This window comes from Triticum aestivum, chromosome 5A, assembly GCF_018294505.1.
Source record: "Triticum aestivum cultivar Chinese Spring chromosome 5A, IWGSC CS RefSeq v2.1, whole genome shotgun sequence".
Classification (NCBI taxonomy): Eukaryota; Viridiplantae; Streptophyta; class Magnoliopsida; order Poales; family Poaceae; genus Triticum; species Triticum aestivum.
In genome coordinates this window covers 36359765-36367916 of record NC_057806.1, presented here as the reverse complement: position 1 = coordinate 36367916, position 8152 = coordinate 36359765, and the positions used below count along the sequence as shown (strand labels likewise).

Sequence of the window (8152 nt, the reverse complement as noted above, 5' to 3'; positions counted from 1 at the left end):
GCTGATGGATTTGATGCACATCAAGTGTAGTACTATCTCCTTTCCAGGTCCTACGCGTATATTTAGGTTGCCAATTTTATTATCCTAATATAAATTATATAACACAAAAATTATACCTTTTGAAAGTAAAAACTCCGAAGTTTATGTTGGTATATTTTTTATAAATATATGACTTGTATTAGGTTGATCAAATTAATGATCTAGGGGTACGCGCACGCCCTGTAAACTGAGACAGAGATAGTACTACTTGGTGCATGTGGCCATCAAGAGTATCACCGCCGCTGAACATTGGTTTTGTATTTTTGTGATGTTTGCTCAGGCGATGTGTGCAGCAGGCTGGCCATGATGATTATTGTCGATGTAGTACCCATCCTTCTTGTGGTCTTCTTCGGACAACGGCATTTTAACCTGTTTTAGCCTCGATCTTTCCTGTATTGAATAAATTGGCTGGTGCTACAGAGTCCGCCTCGATCATGGACTCTTGGTGAATATCAGCCGTTGTCCAATGATCTCAGGAACTGCGGCCTCTTGTTCCTCTGTGTGTGTGTCGGGGGGGGGGGGGGGGGCTCATCGGGCTTGCTGCTGCTCTCGGTTTCCTTGATGCCCTTTAGGCTGATCGTAATGCTAGTATCATAGCCGGTATCATATATGCAAACTATCATTTGGTCAATATCGTTTTCTTTGCTATATGCATTTGAATTCTTCTTGCTTGCTAGACAAACTAGGTTAAATGTTTGCTATGTAGGCAAGCGCTTGGTTGGAGTGTTCAACTGATCCTATCAACGAAAATGAAAAGAAGGGTGAAAAGTTCTGGGATGATATTGCTGCTCTATAAAACAGTACCACACCAAACAATCGAAAGAGAGATCCCAATCACCTGAAGCAAGAGTGGCAAAGGACTAAGAAAAGGCTCAGTCTTTTCCATGGTGCGTGGGTTGCTGTAACTAGTGTGTATCATAGTGGTTACAAGCCTGAAGACCTGGAGAAATTGGCCTTGGAGAAGTATGAAGCCAACAACGGCCATCCTTTCCAACATTTGACTCTCTGGGCAAAACTCAAGGCTGAAGGGAAATGGCTATCGTGTTACAATAAAATGAAAGGGAATGAAGAAAAGAGTCCATCTGCAGGGACCAATCTTGCAACAAATGCAGTCGATTTGGAGGGAGAGGAGCGCCCACCTGGTCGTGATACAGCTAAGGTTGAACGTACAAGCAAAGGCAAGTCAGGTGTCTCGCAGGAACTTGGAGAAAGATTAGATAAGTTCATTGAGGTTAGCAATCAATCCGCGGATGATCGCCAGAAGGTGATAGAGAGCAAGTTGCTTCTTTCAAATCGACAGCTTGAAACTGCGAAGATCAATAGCAGGACGAAACTGATGGATTCTTATACCAATCTGCTGTTAGCTGACACATCTAAGATGGATGATTTTGAAAAGGCTCGGCGAGTTATTGCCCTGAAGCATATGCAGACCACATTATTTCCAGATTCAGGTAATTTTCTTGGTTGACACTGTCCCCTAGTACATGTGAGTATGTGACATTGGTGCAATTTAATAGTTGCACATAATTTTGATAGACTGACTTGTTTTTCCTGTTTCTTTTAATTTAGGTGATCAAGGGGAAAAGAATACCAACAATTTCTAATGGCAAACGGCTGGAAGATTCCCATGCTGCTACTTTTTGATGAATGAAGATGCCCATTCAGCTACTTGTGATGAATTGATTCTGCTGCTCGTACTTTTGGCATTTTTAACTTATTACTAATCAGTTACTTTTGCTGATGGTTCAGTTCATGGAACTTTTCAGTTACTTGTCGTGTGAACCTGATGCTTTATATCCTCATGATTAATGTTGGTGTGAACCTGATGGTTTGTGTGCTCATAGTTTAATGTTGGCTCTATGTATTCCCAAGCCTGCACTATATGTACGAGCCCATACTAACAGCCTAGTGCATCTCTTCTTTCTCTTCCTCATTCACAAGATGTCCCATCAAGCAGATGATGCTGATGAAGGAAACACCATAGATCCTGCCACCCTGTACACACTCGATGACTACCTTGCCCAACAAGACATCTTACACTCGTTCGCCAAGGAGATCGCAATGGAAGTGAAGCAAGCTCTTGAAGAAAGACCTCTTAGCCGGAGTGGTCCGAGGACCTATATGAATAGGCAGCGTGAAGAAGCTAATGAGCAGTTAGTAAATGATTAATTCTGCGAGAATCCTCTCTACAGCGCCAAAATATTCCGTAGAAGATTTCGAATGAGAAGACCCCTCTTCGAGCGTATCGTCCACGCACTACGTCAGTGGTCTCCGTATTTCACATTAAGGAGAGATGTTGTTGGTCGTGAAGGGCTCACTCCGTTGCAGAAAATGTACGGCGGCTATTCGCCAATTGGCATATGGTACCCCCGCGGACGCTCTAGATGAGTACCTCAGGATTGGTGAGAAGACTGCCCTCGACTGCTTGAAGCTGTTCACGGAAGGCATTATTTCTATATTTGGTGATGAGTATATGCGAAGACCCAACACCGAACATGTGCAACATTTACTTGATGTTGGTGAGAGTCGTGGTTTTCCTGGAATGTTAGGAAGCCTTGACTGTATGCATTGGTGCTGGGTGAAATGTCCCATTGCATGGAAGGGTCAATTCACTCGTGGAGATAAAGGCGTTCCTACTCTTATTCTAGAAGCAGTTGCTTCGCACGATCTTTGGATATGGCATGCCTTCTTTGGTGTTCCGGGATGCAACAATGATATCAACGTGCTTAATCAATCGACATTGTTCATTGAACAATTGAGTGGGCACGCACCTCAGGTGAACTAGCATGTCAACGAGAAGGAATATCAACATGGTTATTACCTTGTTGATGGGATATATCCTGAATGGGCCGCCTTCATTAAGTCAATACCGATGGCCCAAATAGAAAAGCACAAGTTGTTTGCCAAGCACCAAGAAGGGGTTAGGAAGGATGTGGAACGTGCATTTGGTGTGTTGCAAAGTCGATGGTCTATTTTACGTCACCCCACCCGTTTATATGTTCGGGGTGATATCAAGAATGTTATGACGGCTTGCATCATCATGCACAACATGATAGTCGAGGATGAAAAAGAAGAGGCGAGCAATATTATTGATCTGAATTTAGAAGCAGGCACATCGATAGTTTTCCCATCGGTCTTTAATCATGATGCCATGCCAGCATTTGCCGACGTACTAGAAAGAGATGCTAGCATCCGTCATCGCCCGACACACAAAAAACTAAAGGATGACTTGGTCGAGCATATTTGGAAAAAGTTTGGGTCGCGATTACGGTAGATTATTTTCATATATTTTCATATATTTTGGTGTTTTAATTGGTGCTTCATGTATGGATCTATTAAAAAAATCATCATGCCTTTATGCATGTGTGTACCAACAAGCCTACTCTGCATCGAGACAATGCCACAAATAAGCTACAGCACTTAAATATCACCATAGATCCCACACAACAATAAATGTTGTTGTTTATGATACCATGCATTAGGGAGGTGGTATTATTTATTAGTATCATATGCATGATACTACTAGTCTATGATACCACCCATTACAACCAGCCTTACGCGCCACCATGGCCTTTATTTTTTATTGATGTAGTCATCTGTACCGCGGGGAGTCATGGTGGTGGCAGACCATCTGGGGATCTATGGCAACCGGCTTTGGTCCTGATGATCGCTCGGTCGGCGCTAGAAAAATTTCTTTCGCTCCTGATGTACGCCACCACTAGAATTCTGATCTCGATCTTGAAGTTGATGTCGAATCCCGCGCCTATGTGGATAAAGCTGCCCAAGCGCACGAGACACTGGTTTGATGCGGCGACGGCCACTATTTTTGATGAAGATTGGACCCATCGATATCTGAATCCACGCGCCCGCCCCACGGTGGGCGCCAATGTCGAAGTCGTTTACCAGCGGGTATCAGCCGATGATGATTGTGGGGATTAGTTCGCCTGGAGATCGTCGAGGTGGGTTAGCACACGAGACAAGATTTTAGACAGCTTCGGGCCCTGGGAAACATCATTCGGTAATAGTCCTACATGTTGTTTGTGGCTAGGTCTTATTCCGTATGCTCATGAGGGAGTCGCTGTATAAGCCGGCTCTCCTCTAGTTGTGTCTAGCCCTAGAGATTATTGAGCTTCTTGCTTGTCCCTCTTGGGGAGCCTTGCCCCTCCTTATATAAGTTGAAGGGGTCGGCTTACATGTAGAGTTCTAGTAGAATTAGTACTAGTCTCTTTTCTATTACAAGACAGATAGCAATCCAGGTCTTATTCAAACTGTTTAAGTCGGCCTGCTGGGCCACCTCCCATGATGGGCCGCGGCCTACCTCCATGAGGATACCCGTGTCCCATATCCACGACAGTTTCGGTGTTCTTCAGTGTTCATTAGTGCTTGTCAGTGTTCATAACCGCCCATCTTTATTCTTTGTCTAGATTCATAGATTAAATCCAAAAGCCACATGAATCTGGTGCGGCAGTAGCTTTCGCACGTATTTTTGATATTAGAACATACCCTCATCGCTACAGATCCCTTCTAGAGCACTGCCGTTTTTCCGCTGTCGCCTCTGTAGGTCTCGAATTTATTCCCTTTTTCTGCGCAGTTTCAGATCTGAATCAATGACTGTAATCTGTGAAACCTGTTCGTCCAATACTTAGTAGAATTTTTACCCTCTGTCTGATTTTGAATACCTGTACCCTTCATAGCGGCTTACACATCCGGCTTACCATTATTCATATACCATTAGCCCTCACTTAAGCCGCCACTCTGAATGTATACTGTCAGCCCTTAAACTGTGATTTCACCAATTAACTTGAACCGGCAATTTTTCTTTCCCTTAGGCTTTCTTTCACAATGCCACCCAAAACAGTGTACACATGCAATTGGATCCCTTCGATCGTCACCGAGGGCACTTTCAAAGATTTTGTTAAAGATGGGTATCTACCCACCAAGAGTGTGATGCATTACCGTGCTCCTGACCAGGGCGAAGAAAAACCTCAACCGAAAGACGGCGAAGTCATCGTTTTCACTGATCATATGAACCAGGGCTTCTCACTGCCCGTCTCTAAATTCTTTCGAGACGTTCTGCACTTTTTTCAGCTCCACCCTCAAGACATCAGACCCAATTCCGTGTCAAACATCTGCAACTTTCAAGTCTTTTGTGAAGTATACCTCCAAGAGGAGCCCAGTATTGACCTCGTCAGAAAATATTTTTACTTGAACCGCCAGACTGAATTCACAAACAGCCCCAGCTTGGAACTTGGTGGGATATCAATTCAACGCAGAAGAGACGCCATCTTTCCTTATGCTTGCTTGCCGAGTCACCCAAAAGATTGGAACCAGACATGGTTTTATTGCAAAGATACTTCTCCGGCTGACGAGAATCCACTGCCGGGTTATCGTGTTGAACGCATGGATCCAAAGCATAACCTTCCTGAAAAACTTACCGCTACTGAATGGAAGAAAATTGCTCCTACCATTGTGAAGGTCAAAGCCCTGCTAGGAAATGGGCTAACTGGCATTGATCTGGTCAGGTGTTGGGTATCTTGGCGGGTCATACCCTTAAGCCGCCGCACCGGCTTAATGCGCACTTATACTGGTGATGTAGAAGAATGTCTGCGCCATAGCTCTGCACCTTTAACTGATGAGCAAGTGAATGAAATGGTTAAGTCTCTTCCGAACGAAGATCCAGAAGATTATGTAAAAGTGGGTCTGCCCCCCTTCTGCAAGCTTAATCCGCCACCAGATGTGAGTCTCAGAATTTACTTGTTTTTGACCTCATCATTCAAATACCTTATTAACTCAACCCTTAACAACCTTTGTAGGCCAAGTTTGAATTTTGGAAAACAGAATATGATCATGAAGCTGCTAAGAAGGCTAGGGCTGCTAAGAAAGCCGCCAGGAAAGCCGCCAAGAAGTCCGCTAAAATGAAAAAGAAACCAAGCGCCTCTGATCTGCTTAAGCTGGATGACACCTCTGAGTCGGAGGTAGCCCTTGACTCCCTTGGCTCTTTTTTCAATTATCTTATTGACATTGATTACTCTCAGGATGACACGAGAGCTAGCCAAGCAATTGAAGAAGAGGTAACTATTATTTCCTCCGGCTCAGACTCTTTGCCAAGACAGAAACTTCGACAAGTAACCTGGAAAGTAAGGTTTTCACATCCCTTGGCTTATTTAGATCCTCACTTTCTTTTGAAGCAACAACAACATGAGAGTCGTTGTCAGACCCGGACCAGTAAAGGTGAAGAATTATCCTCTAGCTTACCGAACACCCTTGCTCCTCGGAAACGTCAAAATGAGGTGCCTTTTAACTTAAACCCCTTTCCTTTTCATTTGCAGGTCTTATTCATATTTTTTCTAATGCTGTTGATTCAATTAACCAGGAACTTACCCGTTCCTCCTCTGGTGACTCATCACAAACCGAGCTGCCGGCTTTCAAAGACTGCCCCCGGGTAACGATAATCACTTCTTTTTCTGCATCTTACTATGTCCTGATAATTATACTGACTTGTCATAATCCATGCAGTGGACAAGCAAAGCCTAACAAAAAGGCGAAGGTGACCAAGCCAACTAAGGCGCCTGAAATTGTTGAGCCGGAGCCACAAGTCTCCGTTCCTGAAGCTTCTGACCAACAACCGGATGAACCTGTTACTGTCACTCCGCCTGAAATTCCAGATCCCATTGTTGATGGAACTACCATTAATCCTTCAACTTCTGCCCCATCGCCTAAGCCGCCAGAGCCTCAAGATGATGATGTGTTGATTATTGGCACCGGCTTTGTAGAGCCGGGAAATCCAATAGCTCTGGACAAACATACCGCCAAACAAGAAGTTATTGAGAGGCGGAAACAGAAGTTTGACATTTCTCATTAATCGCAACTGAGCAGCAATGAGATCCTCTCCGGCTATCTCAGCCAGGTCCACTCCAGTCGTGACCTTGAAATTGATATGGTGAAGCAAATGCACCAAAAATATGAGGTATGACTTCCAGCTTTGAAGTAATTTGTATACATATCCTGCCAGCCCCCAAGTCTACTGGCTATGATAAGATTAAATAGGTTGTAGACTTTTAGAAAAATCCATAACTTCTGCCCTAGAATCCCTCCTTGGGCGGTTTAAATGCAAACCGGATGTTTGTACAAGTTGAGCTTTCCGTCCGCAGCCCCCAAGGGCCGGTTTAATCCACGGGAATGAGCCGGTCCTAATTTGTTTGTGTATAAGAAGAAAGATCTTGACTGCATAGCCCCCATGAGTCGGTTGGGACTGTTACATCACTCCCGGCTCATGATGAAGAAAAAACAAATGGTATGCATTAGCCCCCAAGTGCCAAGTAATCTTGCTTGCAAAGTATTTGGGACTTTATTCGTTAGAGCCGTTGTCTTGAAAAATTTGCTTCAATAGACATTAGCCCCCAAGTGTCAAGTGTTGTTGCTGGCAAAAGACTTGGGACTTGAAATTTGATAAACTTGATATTTGATAATTCTGTACCTTATACAGGCTGCCACTGCTGAACTGGAGTCCCAATTGAATGATGCCAAGACCCGGCTGGCGACTCAGGAAACTGAGACCCGGAAGGCTGAGTCGAAATTCCAATTTAGCGTGGCTGAGTCGGAAAACTGAAGACCGACTTTGAAGCAGAGAAAAAGACTTGGGCGGATGAAAAAACAGCTTTGACCCAACGTGCTGAGAAGGCAGAGGCAGCGCTAGAAGAAGTGACCACTGAGCTTACCGGTTTAAAACGTCGTGCAAATCAGATGGTTTCAGCTATCTTTGGTGAGTCGCCTTACCAAGCATCAGAAATGAATCATTATTTTGATCCTATAACCCGCCATTTAATCATTCTATGATATATCCAGGTCCTAGGAGCGGCAATCTCAATAAAGACATGCTTGTGAAGCTTAAAGCTATGTACACACTTGTTGAGCAGCTGTACACCGGGACTCAATGTACATTAGCCACCATTGCACTAGCAGGTCAAGTACCAACTTTGTTGATAGATGTTTTGAAGAAACTCTCTGTGCTGCCTATAAGATTTGAAGAGATAAAGCGATCATCTGCTAGAGCCGGCACTGTGACGGCTTTAAGCCGGGCCAAGGCATGGTCCTAGAGCTTGACCCGTCTGAG

General features: G+C 44.3%; 1 pseudogene; it reads left to right on the top strand.

The window, feature by feature from the left end:
• Window positions 1–2178: 2178 nt before the first annotated feature.
• LOC123101178 (uncharacterized) lies at window positions 2179–7648 on the top strand (annotated as a pseudogene).
• Window positions 7649–8152: the final 504 nt, after the last annotated feature.